General features: G+C 42.4%; 1 protein-coding gene across 1 annotated transcript in view; it reads right to left on the reverse strand.

Moving 5' to 3' along the window:
* KIAA1958 (KIAA1958 ortholog) overlaps positions 1-14,805 on the reverse strand; it is a 60,349-nt gene that overhangs the window by 34,856 nt on the left and 10,688 nt on the right. The gene's annotated exons all lie outside the window — the stretch shown is intronic.

Raw genomic sequence — 14,805 nt, forward strand, 5'->3', positions numbered from 1 at the left:
GGGTCGCAACATGCATTTACCTGTGGGCATGAGCATAAGAAAAAGAACCCAAGGGGAAGCTAAGCAGATGAAATAGTGGGGCTTTGCAGACATTACTGGAACTTCATGGAATCTATTAAACTCTGTATGATGAAGCAAACAGGCTCTAATCTGGGACATTGAGCAAGAACAAAAACTTCCTCTCACCCTTGATACTGCGACCACCCATGGGGTCAACTTAGTGCCCTTCCTAGTGGTGTCTCTGAATGTACCACCCCTCTCCTTCTGTACTGCCTTAGGGCTACACCAGTCATGGCAAGGAGGCTTAAAATACTAGCTTCCTCCTTGGCTTTCCTGGATTCTCCTTTCCTTGGCCTCAGAAATGAAGAGGAAGAGTTAACAGGCATCTGGTTGCTCCTCCTCCTCGTCAGCCTTCTCTCCCAGCAGTGGAGCAAAGGCATGAGCAGGCCCCAGCTCCTACCTATACCTGCCATATATAGCAATGCAGCCATCATCATCTCATCTGAGTTCCCTGGCTGAAGGAGCAAGACCTCCTTAAGCAGAGTTGCATACCTGCTACCAAAGCAACAAAGCAATGCAGCTCACTTGTGGCTCTGGATGGCTCCTTAAAGGGGCTGCCTCTGTATTCCCTCCCTGTCGTGGGTGTTCCATTTCTCTTGCTTCTTGAGAAGTTGGGAGGGAGGACGGGACGGGGAGGTGGCATCCAGATTGGCTCCACGCAGAAGGCATAGGTATGATCTTGGACAACTTTCTCGGATTTCTACCACATAAGAGAATGGCTGCCATTCATTCACTCCATTGGAAAAAATGTTGCAGTTGGGAGCAGTGTTGCAATAGAGGGTCAGCTGCCCATCACCCTTGACGGACTGAAAGGAACAGAAAGGAACAGAACGTGTGAGGAATCAAAACAACAACCTCGTATAGCAGAGGTACAGAACTTCAGGACTGGGGGAGAAATCTGGCCTTCCAGGAGTCCCAATTCGGCCCTCTGGGGTTCCCCAGAAGAACATAAGAAGTGCCCTGATGCTGGATCGGACAAAGGGTCCCTCTAGTCCAGCGCTCTGTTCACACAGTGGCCAAACAGCCATCGGCCAAGGCCCAACAAAGCAGGACAGGGTGCAAGAGCACCCTCCCACCCATGTTCCCCAGCAACTGGTGCACACAGGCTTAGAGCCCCAAATACTGGAAATAGCACACAACTATCAGGGCTAGTAACCATGGATAGCATTCGACTCCAGGAATCTATCCAACCCCTTTTTAAAGCCATCCAAATTGGTGGACATCACTACATCCTCTGGTAGTGAGTTCCATAATTTAACTATGTGCTGTGTGAAGAAGTGCTTCCTTTTATTTGTCCTGGATCTCCCACCAATTAGCTTCATGGGATGACCTTGGATTCTAGTGTTTTGAGAGAGGAAGAAAAATGTCTCCCTATCCACATTCTCTCTACCATGCATAATTTTGTACACCTCTATCATGTCTCCCCTTAGCCTCCTTTTTTCCAAGCTAAACAATCCCAGTTGATGTAACCCTCCCTCATAGGGGAGATGCTCCAGCCCCTTAAACATTTTAGTTGCCCTTTTCTGTACTTTTACCAGCTCCATAATATCCTTTTTTAGGTGTGGTGACCAGAACTGTACACAGTATTCTAAGTGTGGTCACACCATAGATTTGTATAAGGGCAGTATGATACTGGCCGTTTTATTCTCAATTCCTTTTCTTAGAATGCTTAACATGGAGTTTTCCTTCTTTACGGCGGCCACACAATGGGTGGACATTTTCATCAAGCCGTTCACCACAATCCCAAGATCGCTTCCTTGTTCGGTCACTGCCGGCTCAGATCCCATTAGGTTATACTTGGAAGTTGGGTTTTTTTGCCCCAACATACATCACCTTACACTTGCTTACATTGAAGGTCACGCCCCTTTCCCCTAGACCCACCCCCTTTCCTCCAACCACCAGTCCTTTGGTGATGTCCTGGTTTTTGTGCAGTTCTCTCTCATTCTAAAAGTCTGAAATGCCTCTCCTAGGCTTAGCTACTGGCAGGAAGAGATCTAAGCTAAAATATGCTGGTATTTTTGGCCCCACTCATTTCCTCTGTGGCCCTGCCCAACAACGGAATGCGGGCCCAAGCACATCGCCATATGCAAGTTGGCCCTCAGGCTGAAATAAGCTATGTAGCTCTAAGGAGGGTGATAACAGAAGGAGTGCCTGTAGGTTTCAAGCACCCAATGAAGGCTTAGCTAGGGTGACCATATGAAAAGGAGGACCGGGCTCCTGTATCTTTAACAGTTGCATAGAAAAGGGAATTTCAGCAGGTGTCATTTATTTGTATGGAGAACCTGGTGAAATTCCCTCTTCATCACAACAGTTAAAGGTGCAGGAGCTATACTAGAGTGACCAGATTTAAAAGAGGGCAGGGCACCAGCAGCTTTAACTGTTGTGATGAAAAGGAAATGTCACCAGGTTCTCCATATATACAAATGACACCTGCTGAAATTCGTTTTTCAATACAACTGTTAAAGATACAGGAGCCCTGTCCTCCTTTTCATATGGTCACCCTAGCTTAGCCCCTCACTGTCAGAGACCCCATGGCTGGGGGCAATGTGTGACTGGCCACCCTGTGCCCTCCCCAGGGGTCTCTACAATACACAGAGTCTCTTTCTCTGCACATCTCAGGTGCCATAACAAGAACACACTCCACATAAGAGTCATTTTGGCTCCCTTCTCTTTGGTCCTTTGTATTATTATTTGCTTGTCCAAGCTTTTCCTGGCTTGTAATTGATCATCGTGACGCTGCTCTGTTTTAATGTTTCTATTTATTTATTTGTTGTTGTTCTACTAGTTATAATTGTTTATTAATGGTGTATCTTTACAGTGATTTTAATACTTTTTATGTAAACCACGTAGAGATTTTATTATATTAAGCTACAGACAAGAATAATTAATAAAATAAATAATAAATAAATAAAACTCTCTCCCGCGAAACGTCTTCCTTTCTCCCATTTGCCAAACCTCTTGGCTGCATTTTATTTAATGTTCTTTGCTCTTGTGAGAATTCATTACTGTTCCAGCTCAATTTTATTTATTATTTCATGCAGAGCAAGAACTGTTTGAAAATTTGCTTTGCCTATATTTATATACAACACAGCCAGAACTGCAGGTGACTTTTCTTTTTCTTTCTTTCTTTTTTTTTAAAAATTAATTTGTTTTAAGTCGCTTCGACAGTGCAATGGCATTCTCAGAAAAGAACATTAATCTCTGGTTCTCTTATCAAGAGAGACTGCTGTAACAATACAGCATCACCAGCAGGTGATCTAATAAACGGCACAATTTTTCTTTCCAGCTTATGGTATTTTAATGAAGGATTTTATTTTCCATTCACTTAAACCCTAGCGCCCTGCCACATTCCTTCTATTCAACTACCATCACTTTGCTACCATTGGCAAGTCTTCAGGGGAGAAGGGTTACTGTGCCAACTATGGAATGGCGTTGAGTTCAGCTACAACCGCATGTTCAAAAGGTGCTGAACAGACTGTAAGCACAGTGGCTTGCAAATGCCTCTTGCCACCAAGGCAAGAGAAGACTAATTTCTCCTGAAAGAGTATTAGCATAGCATTGGACTCCAGGTAGACACACTCAGTTGTTTTGTAAGTCACTATTGTCTCTCATTCATGCCTCAGTCCATTCCAGTCTTGTATATAGTAATCAATCAATCAATCAATCAACTAATTAATTATACTTCTGTATTGCCCAACAGCTGAAGCTCTCCAAGCAATTCACAACAACTAAAACGTATGAACCAAAATAAAATATAGCAGCAACGCAGAGGTTTAAAATCCAATAACAGATTTAAAACAGAGCTAAAAGATTAAAACCGGCTGCACTGGTTACTGGTGTATTTCTGAACCCAACTGAAAGTGTTGGTTCTGACCTTTAAGGCCTTAAACTGTTTGGGACCAAATTATTTGAAGGACCACCTTCCGACCCACCCCGTATCAGCCTGCCACACTTTAACATCAAGAAGAGAGGCCCTTCTCTATACCCGTGAGAGCAATTACATGGGTGATCACACGTGAGAGGGCCTTCTCTGCACTGGCCCCACACCTTGGGAGCAAGCTGCTGCTGGTCTGCCATGCTCCGTCATTGCAGGCTTTTAAAAAGGCCTTGAAATCCTATTATTATACTGTAGTCTTCTCTTGACTGCTGTTGTTGCTACTATTGACATTGTTGTTGCTGTTAATTTTATTGCTGGCTTTTACTGTTGCTTGTTGCTACTTTATTGTGTTTATGGCTTTTACTGCTTTTAATATTTTAACTGCTTTTATTGTTCTATTGCTGTAAGCCGCCCTGGGAGGGCTTGTGCCCTGAAAGGCAGCCAAGAAGTGTTTGAATACCCAGTTGAATTTTAAGATGCCTTTTTTAATGGTGTGCTGCTTTTAATAATGCACTGGTTTTAAACGTTTGAATTAGTTGTATGTATTTTATGGTGTTTTTATTTGTGTTGTACCCCGCCTCGATCCAGAGGGAGAGGCGGGTAAGAAATACATTATTATTTATTATTATTATTATTATTATTATTATTATTATATAAAAAATGCCTAAGAAAATAAAAAGGTGCCAGTAAGAGCACAATGTAAGCATCAGGTGAGCCTCTCAGGCAAGCCCATTCCACAACTGGGTGCCAGAGCAGGATAAATAGATGCAACGTAAGAAACATCATGCACATTTGTTTTGTTTATAAAAGGTCACAGAATTGAGCTTTTATTGGTGCAGAGTTTAGATCACCTTGGCACAGATCGTTTTTAAGCACAGAATAGTTACAGCCACAATCTATGCAAGTGTTTCCTTCTCATTTTAAAGATTGTAAACAGAACAAAACATTCTGTAATTTTCAGCTAGGTGAGAACTACTAATTAACTGTTGCAACTTACCTGATTAACAACATCCTGAAGCCATCTACAACTGAACCTAGAAACATGGCCATTAGTTCAGGCAGTGCACCCTTAGATAATTAACTAAAAGCTGTGAAGGGCATTGTAATCCTGGAAACAGAAATAATTATGTACATGGTTCCTCTAATGTGAACAGGTAATGAATTACATATTACCTATTCATTAGAGATTCTGGTGGGGGGAAATATGTTACAGATAAGAGAATGCTACTACGTACATTCTTCTTAAGCAGACTGCACAGGGAGAAACAGACCTGGGAACTCTCCCTCCCCCTTTATCCAGTATTTTAGGAATTTCACTGTTTCCAGTCTCAGAATCTTCAGGGTTTACTGCAGGAAACTCAGAAATTTATCACTCCAGCGTACTGTGCAATCACTGCAAATTGTATGCAAAGGACTCAGAAGTTTTCCACCTCAGAATCTGCTTTGATTGTGAACTACTCCCATGCATCCTGCCTTAATTGTGCAATAACGCAAAAAGATTCGCTGTATTTAGCCCCTACATTTTGAGCGTATCTTCCGAGCCGTCGCTGGGGCACAGGAGCAGGATTTTAAAGAAATGCTTACATCTGCATAAGCTTTAAAGATAAAGACACCAAAATTGGCACAATAATAGATATTAGGGAGAGCTTTAAGCATACCAAATTTGAATTGAATTGGGTCATCCATTGATTTTTTATGATTTTTTACATTTCCCCCCCTTAAACTCACTTCCTGGTATGCAAAGAATCACTGTCACCCGGTAGCAAAAACAACAACTGCAAACGTTTAGCGCTACAGGGATAATCTGAGGGAAGCAGGTACGTGGGATGAAGCTAATAGGGTCTGGGATGTGAACTCAGCTTTGTGTGCTAAAGATACTATGGAGTAAATGGGTGCTCAGAAAAAGTCCTCGATGAGCAGAAGAAAATAGGTTGTGCAGCAGCATCCCTTACAATTAATTGGCAGACTGTATGAAGATACTGGATCACCCAAGAGTGAGGCTTTAGTATACTGCTTGCTCCATTCCAGTTCAGGCCTCTGACCTCAAGCTCTACTAGGAACTAGGTTTGGATGCAATTGCCCATGGCCCTGGTCTGACCTTGACACCTGTTCCTTTAACAAGAGTATATCAAGAAATATGTAAAGCAATGTCCCATTGCACCCTCTGTATGCACCAAAGAGATTGCAGACGTGATGCTGATGCCTCTGGATGAGGGGTGAACAGCTTCTAAATGGGCCTTAATGATTATTGTGTCAGTGTGGACTGATAACCAGTTAGAAAGTCAAGAAATACATTATACATTGTTGAACTTCTGGACAAGAGAAGGGAGTAAGTGCTGTTCCACTATTTCTGTGATGTTACTAGTATGGTTCCCATGGCATCAGATTTGGCCAAATTGGGTCCAATGGACCATTTCTGATGCTTTCCCGCGGAAGCAACCAAGATTGAAACCAAGCCAAAAATAATGCTTCATTACCAATTCGTGCTCAGAGATGCAGAAATTATATCTTCTCTCCAAATTGCATCTTTGGGTTTTGTTTCTCTTAAACACGGATTATGGTGGGGTGAGGAGGGAGTGCAGTTGAGTGACTGACAGGTCCACTTTCTAATCCCAGGGCACACTTGATCAGGGGCTCCAATCACTGTGCTTTGGAGGAAGGTAAGGACGAGACTGTGAGATGACATTTTTTCCCCAATGCCACAAAGCTTCACTGTGAAAAAATGGTGTTAAGCCCTTGCAACTATTCTTCTGGAATTTGGGGGGTTTCTTTCCTGTGGACATCTGTAATATATGTGCCATTTTTATACTAATTGCTCAAAATAACAGAGGAAAGGGGAAATGAAACACTTTTCCCCACATAAACTGCTGCACCTATCCTTCTGAAACATTGCAAATTTCTATCTTAGAGAAACTGCTAAGCTGCCTGACATTTTCAGAGCAATGGTCCACAAAAAAACATAGGTGGGATAAGCATGTCCCCTTTAGGATATTCTCAAAATGTCAAGGCTGCTCTTGCAAATAAGAATTAAAAAAAAAACACCTTCAGCTATCATTCTGAAATTTGGTAGGCTTGATCCCCTCAAATGGGGCAAATATCACTGCAATTTCCATCCACTTCTGATAAGAAATAAAAAGGTTATCATCAGTTCCCTTTTTTAAAAAAATAAATCACAATATAAAGGTACTGTAGATAGTATAAAATTCCCTGCACCTATTTTTCTGACATCTGCTAAGCATAATCTCCTCCTGCAGATATCATCCAATCCTGACCCAGAGATTGGATGATAACTTTTTGTTTGTTTTTTAATTTCCCATGATAGTCCATGGGAGACACAAAGTTTCTGAATCTCAACTCAGGTTTGGTACCCAAGTCAAAGCAGATGGCTTCTGAATCGGTCTGAGCAGAAATAGGCCATTTTCCAAAGCACTGAATCAGGGTCCAAATTGAATCTGGTAGCCAGTGCACGTCCCTGGTGTCAACCCTTCTCCTAGCCTTGAATTATGTACCTAAAAAGCCAGGTGCAATTTCTGGAAAGAGAATGAAGTATTGGTTTTTTTAAAAATAAACATGCATTCATAATGTCTACTCTCCAGTTCGAAACAAGGAATAGATTCACCAGAGCACAGCTACAAAGTCTAAAGCAGATTGGAGAACTGAACGTGGATCTCTTCAGGTATAAACCAGAACCTTAACCACAAGGCCATCCATTTATCAGTCTAGAGAAAGGGTGGGAGAGTGAAGAAACAAGCATTGCAAGAGTCTGTTATGGCCAGTTGGGAGATTATTAATAGGTTCAATAGATTATTAATAGATTATTCTTATTCTTATTATTTTCAGCCTGGCATCAACAACTGGCACACCTGTATCCTGTTCCCCCACTGCCTGGGGAGAAGAAAAACATTTTCCCTGCCATGAAAGAGACCCTGACCCTGCCCATGAGTAGGAAAGAACAGGATTTGGTCTTCAAAAGATAAACACGTAAATCTAAAGATGTGGGCTTTCGATCTATTTTGGATATGTGGTTTAGTTAAATGAAGCTTTGTCTTGTTTACACGTTCAGAAACATGAGTTATTTCAGAGACTGCTGATTCAAATGTCATTGCCCTAAGTCAGCAACCTTTGTTTACATGAGCAGCAAATTTTTAAAAAAATCTTTCCGCCACAGTCCTGTTAGGTCTTTCTCAGGCACGGCTTGCTTACGCTGAATTCTGAAGCTCATTTCCATCATAAACAGTTTACATAGGCTTATTTGCAATACTCTTGATCCATTTTTGTTCTTTGATATTCTGTTATTCCAGGAAGTGCACCTGCCTCTCTTGTTCACTTGTACCATTTTCTCTGTGTCATAACCAATTTAAATGCATTGAAACCTAAAACCCAAAGCACCAGAAGCCTAAACTTGGGGGGAAAAAACACCTTGCACTTTCCGGTAATTAACCATCATCATCTACAAAGCACACTTTTAATATATGTTCATTTTTAGAACAACCCTGTGAATTTGGTCATTGGTGTGCTTATCTTACATGTTATTTACTTATTTATTTGTTTAAAGCATTTTTACCCTGTGCTTTAGTCAGAAAGGCTTCTAGAGCAGCTTACAAATACCAGTAGTAATATAGTCCCTGCCCTCAGGATTACAACCTAAAACACATGGCACACAAGGAAAAAGAGATGGGAGAGGGGAGGGGGAAGCAAGGTTTATCACCCCTGCCCTTCTGGCTACCTGCCTGACTTCATTCAGCAGGAGGCACTTTGAGTTGGACCTGTAGAAGATCTCAAGGTTCAGGTAGTTACATATGGGAGAATGCAGTCTTTCAGGAAAGCTTGCCCAAACCATTTAAGGCTTTAAAGGTTAAAACAGCTTTTTAAATTGGGTCTTTAAACAAACTGGGAGCCAATGCAGCTGTCAAAGCACAGGTGTAATACAGTCAAAGTGTCCAGTCCCAGTCAGTAATCTTGAGGCTCAATTTTAAAGGCAGCCCCCACAGAATGCATTTCAATAACCTAAATGACAGGTTACCAGAGCACGTGTCACTGAGGCCAAGCAATCTTTATCAAGCTAAGGTCACAGCTGATGGATCAGCCGAAAAGGCACTTTGAGCCACAGAGGTAATTTGGGCTAGAAGTTGCCCACCCCTGCTTAGGAGGAATGCAACCCCATGGAGGACAGGTTGAACACACCATTCACCCCGGTGGATGAAACACCAACCAACAGTACCTCCATCTTGTCTAGGTTGAATCTTAATTAGTTCACCCTCATCCAGTCCGTTACTGTGCCCAAGCATTGGTTCAGGACAGCCAGAGCCTGACCAGCATCTAACAAAAGAGAGAGATCAAGCTGGGTGTCATCTGCAAACTGGTGTACCTCACACCAACTCTCCAGATGGCTACTCCCTGTGGTTCCTGTAGATGTTAAATACCATGGGAGAAAGAACAGAACCCTGTGGAACCACAAAACACGTCTGCCAAGGGGCTGAGCCGTAATCTCCCAGCGCCATCTTCTGGAAGTATCCCATCCAAGTAAGAGCACTGCCATCCAGGTATTTTGAACTCCAACTCCCAGCATTTCTGAGGCTTATAGGAGTTGTGATCAAAACAACTGGAGGGCACCAGGATGGGGAAGGATGGCTTAGAGATATCCTACATGGTGGATTCGCACACTTATAAGTTGGGCAGGATGGTAAATGGCATATGTATGTGTGCACATAATGCATGTTAGAGAAAGAAAAAAGAGTTTATTACTTTGTCCAAGAGGACCAATTTGCTAGTTCTTGCCCTGAATATACTGAATATTTGAAAATGTTTGAGACAAGCATTGCTTCTGATAGTCCCCACACTCATTTGTTTTCTCCCACTGTTGCTTCCAGTCAAACAGGTTTCGCAGATTCCTGAAACAATATAAAAGCCTCCAAAACCTGTTTTCCAGAGGTGAAAGTGGGAACAGTGTACACAGCATAAACAATGACCCTTTTCAAACAGCTTTGAGAAGAAGAAGGGGGGGGAAACCAAGGCTGCAATCCTAAGCAGGTACCACTGAACTCAGTGGGACTTATTTCTGAGTAAACAAGTTTAGGATTACACTGCACATTTATCATTGCGTACTGCCCTTTCTGTTCCTATCAGAAATGCTTTTTTATCTTTAAAAAAAATAGTTAAATGGTCAACTTAAATTGTATCCTGAAGAACCAATGTAGGATTAACAAACACACTAAAGCAACAGGAGTAATTTTGAACCTGCCTTTGTGCGGAAATTAGAATAGCACCCATTCTACCTCTGCCACCAAGATATCGGAGTATCCAGTTGCACACAGATGGCGGTATCAGGTGTCTGCTGTACATTTACATTACATAAAATAAATAATACATACCTAATGAAAAAAATATATCCATTTTATTCTGTGTCTTCTCACTAAAGACAGCACCACATGCATTACTGTATCTCAAACTGAATGCAACTCATCTGACCAAATCCATAACCGAAGAGTGAATTAAATTTCCTTAGCGGTAATGCAATTACATGTGATGATTGGTTATCTGGCGCTGCCTTTTTCACAGTTTCCTCTCCTAAATGTCTGGAAAATGTAAAAGCAATAGCATATGCTACCTACTTTCCAGTAAACAATTGTAATGGGTCAAACTATGTGAAAACAAGGCTGTTCTTTTTCTTTGCAAACCCTCTGAAAATCCTGTCCAAAGCCACGAAGAGAAACCGTTTCCCTACGACTATGTCATAACATGATTTCTGCTGCTCTGAAACCACCTAAAACTCTATACAGTACAATTATGAGTGTAGAGGAAATGATATTGTTGCATTAGATTTCAGAATTTACTATACACTTTCACAGCTTGAGTGGGTAAATTAAGGATAGAGGAGAGCAACACTTGAATAATGTCACATGAACAAAGCCATAACCACCCAATTTCTGTAACAGAAACTTGAGTGTTGTGTTAATGATAATTGGAAACAGCCTGAAAGCGTAAGTTAATGATCTGAACATGACACTTACTATACCAGGCATACCTACGATATAACAGAAATGCCGTAAGAAGAGCTGTGCTGGATGACATCAAAGGACTATGTAGTCCGGTATCCTGTTTGCCACAGTGGCCAACCAGATGCCTCTGGGAAGCCCAAAAGCAGGACATGAAGGCAACAAGCCCTCTTTTACTGTTGTTCCTCAGTGACTGGCATTCAGGGCTGTGCTGTCTTCCTCTGATATTGAAGGCAGTATAGAGCCGTCATGACCAGCAGCCACGGATAACCTTATCCTTCATTAATCTGTCTAATCTTCTTTTAAAGCCTTCCAAGTTGGTAGCCATCACACCAACTTGTGGAAGTGAATTCCACAGTTTAACTATGTGACATGTGAAGAAGGACTTCCGGTTGTCTCTCCTGAATTTACCACTATTCAGCTTCCTTACTTAACCCCAGTTCTAGTGTTAAGAGAGAGGGAGAAAAGCCTCTCTCTATTCATTGCCTCCACACTATCCATAATTTTATAAATATCTATTGCAACCCATCCCCTTACTCACAACAAAGCCCACAACCACATAAAAAGTGGGGCAGCAGGACCTCTTTCAGCCTGAGAGTTGAATTCCATTTCAGAGAAGCTCTTGTGGAAAGCATTCCAGTGCAAAGGAAAAAACGGGGTGGGCCCGAAGAGATACCAGCATATGTCAGTTTAAAGCTGTTACTGCCGGTTATTAAGCCTTAGTAGAGCCTTTTCCACCTTCAATATTCGGGGGGGGGGGGGGGGGAGAGACGACTCCACAAAAGCAGGGAAACTACTAAACGGCCAATAGTTGGAGAAAAGTGGCAGGGTGGGGAAAACAGACTGGGCTTTCTGGGGACCCCTAGAAGATTAAATTTCACCTGCGGCCCTGTATTTTTTAAAAAAAATATTAGAGGAAGAGCAAGGGAACAGGAAAAGCCCAAAATTGAACACCAGGTCACTGAGGAACCACAATAAAACGAAAGGAAGTGCAACAAGAGTGCTGGTGTGAATACAGTTTAGGAACTGAGCTGTGCAAAATCTAAATGTGCACAATGAAACCTAAACAGTCCAGCTTATCTCAACTTTCTTTCCTCTGCCGTCTTCTGGCCCTAGACCTATAGTTTCAGTTATTATTGCTGTTGATAATGTTTAAATTTGTTTTGAAAAGCTATTTTCTTCTAAGATACAAAAGGCTAAACTAGGGACAGGCAAATTAAAGCTGGGGGGGGCGGGGGGAAATCCAGGCCCTCATTACTTCCTATTGGGCCACTAACATCAATGTGGAATCCTCCTTCCAGACCCTCGGCATTCTTATAGCTTCATCCCACATACCTGTTTCCCTCGAATTATCCCCACAGCACTAAGCTGTCAGCGTTGTTGTTGTTGCTACTGGGCGGCAAGATCCTTTGCATACCAGGAAATGTTTTTAAGGGGGAAGGAAATGTAAAAAAATCATTAAAAATCAATGGATGACCCAATCTGATTCAAATTTGGTATGCTTAAAGCTCTCCTTAATATCTATGACTGTGCCAATTTTGATGTCTTTATCTTTAAAGCTTATGCAGATGTAAGCATTTGTTTAGTTTTTCTTCAAATCCTGCTCCTGTGCCCCAGTGGCCGCTCGGATGATACGGTCAAAAACTAGTATCAAAATACGGCGAGTCTTTTGCTTTTTTAGCACAATTAAAGCAGGACGCATGGGAGTACTTCACAATAAAAGCAGATTATAAGCTGGAAAGCTTCGGAGTCCTTTGCATGCAATTCGCAGTGATTTCACAGTATAACGCTGGTGTGATAAAGCTCTTAGATTCTGCTCAGAACTCATATTCGAAGGTAGGGAGAAACACCACACTAGGTTTCCTCTCTCTCCCACTGAAGCATCATGAGCCCTGTCACCTCAAGAAAGAGCCTTCGTGGAACTCAGTTTCCAGTATTCTTCAGCCATTTTCCTTTCTCTCCTCAGGCAGCAGCAAAGCAAGACGTATCCACGGTCCCTTGGACTTAAGCTAGTTTAAACATTGCAGTGTTTCCTTGTCCTGTACTCACTTATGAAACAAACAAAACAAAAAAGGCCCACAGCATTTCCCCCACTCCACTTCCCCAGTGGTACTAGAAGAAGGAAATAGCCCACAATCCATCTGACAAACTGAGGAGGAAAAAAGCTCCCACACAGACACACTGCTGCTGTTTCTACTGCTCCTACTGCACAAGAAAGAACCCGAACTTTGCAACTAAGGGAACAACCCTATGCCTGTTCAGAAAGAAAAAACTTCTACAACTCCCAGCATGCCCCAGCATTTCTGTCCAAACATGCATAGGATTGCAGCTTAAGCCATCCGCCACACTTTCCTATTCTTGTGTGTAACTACTCACAGGATTGTTACACTGTACAATCCTGAACTTCCAATAGTAGCTAGGGTGACCATATGAAAAGGAGGACAAGGCTCCTGTATTGAAAAGGAAATTTCAGCAGGTGTCATTTGTATATATGGGGAACCTGGGGAAATTTCCTCTTCATCACAACAGTTAAAGGTGCAGGTGCCCTGCCCTCTGTTAAATCTGGTCACTCTAGTATAGCTCCTGCACCTTTAACTGTTGTGATGAAGAGGGAATTTCACCAGGTTCTCCAATATATACAAATGACATCTGCTGAAATTCTCTTTTCTATGCAACTGTTAAAGATACAGGAGGCCTGTCCTCGTTTTCATATGGTCACCCTAATAGTAGCAAGCTCAGCTGGTGAGTGCTGATAGTATGGCCTAATGCAAAAGAGGATATGGCTCCTGCTCTTTTAATAGTTGTGTAGAAGAGGGTATTTCAGTAGGTGTAGTTTCCATGACAAGCGATACCAGCTGAAATTCCCTCTTCTACACAACTATGAAAGTTGCAGGAGCTATATCTGTTTTTCCATCTGGCCACCTAAGTGCCAAAATAGGATTGTAGCTAAAATAGAGTGGGTTTGCACATAACAGGCGGAGAAATGTGATGCCAAGAGCTATCCTCTAAGCTTAATTAGCAAAACAAAGCAACACAGTTGACTATCAACTAAATGGACAGTTTCCCGCCATGCCCAAAAGGCTTTTACCAGACCCTTCCTTCAGGGAGAGTCTTGCCATATGGCTAGTCTAGTGGACCAACTCCCACCTCCTCTCAACTCCATCCACTTGACTCTACAGTGGACTTTGAGATCTGTCAATTCCAGTGCCCCCTCCCCCTCCGACAAAGACTGAGTTCCCAGGAAGAGGGAGTAGTAGGAAGATTATCTCTGAGCCTGGGCCTCCTGTTCAATAAGCTCCTGGGAAGATTCCTCCTTGACTCCTGGAGAGTCTAGGAGAACTTCCTCCCCTGCTTCTGGTCTTGACTGAGCTTCTTCAGAGTCCAAGTTTGATTTGGGATCCACACCAGGGAGACCAGGCCTGATCCTGATATCTATAAGCATATTGATGTACACACGTAGAGCTTTTCTACACCAGGAGGTGATTCCTGATTGCTTCAGGATCCCTCCATCTAGAGGAGGAACTGCAAGTGTATATGTCAGTATGTGTGGATGGTTCGTTTTTATGTTTGTCAAACATGCAGTTAGTGAGGAACATAGCTAACCCTATGCCCTGGAGGCAGGGGATGTGGCCAGTGAATACAATCCCATTGCTCTATACAATGTGTGAGGGATGTTCATTTCTGTTTCCCTGTTTAAAGTGCAATAACACCATTTGTCTGCTCCTCCCATTTGCTGAAGGATATCGCCTTTCAGAGGGAGGGAGACAGAGTTTCAGTCATTAGATCTCATTCAGGGAACAAATGATCCCTGATGTATTAAGCAAGCAATTTGCTTAATAAAGGATGGTCACCCAGCAGCCATAACAACATCTT

The sequence above is a fragment of the Elgaria multicarinata genome, chromosome 6 (genome assembly GCF_023053635.1).
Source record: "Elgaria multicarinata webbii isolate HBS135686 ecotype San Diego chromosome 6, rElgMul1.1.pri, whole genome shotgun sequence".
NCBI classification, from domain to species: domain Eukaryota; kingdom Metazoa; phylum Chordata; class Lepidosauria; order Squamata; family Anguidae; genus Elgaria; species Elgaria multicarinata.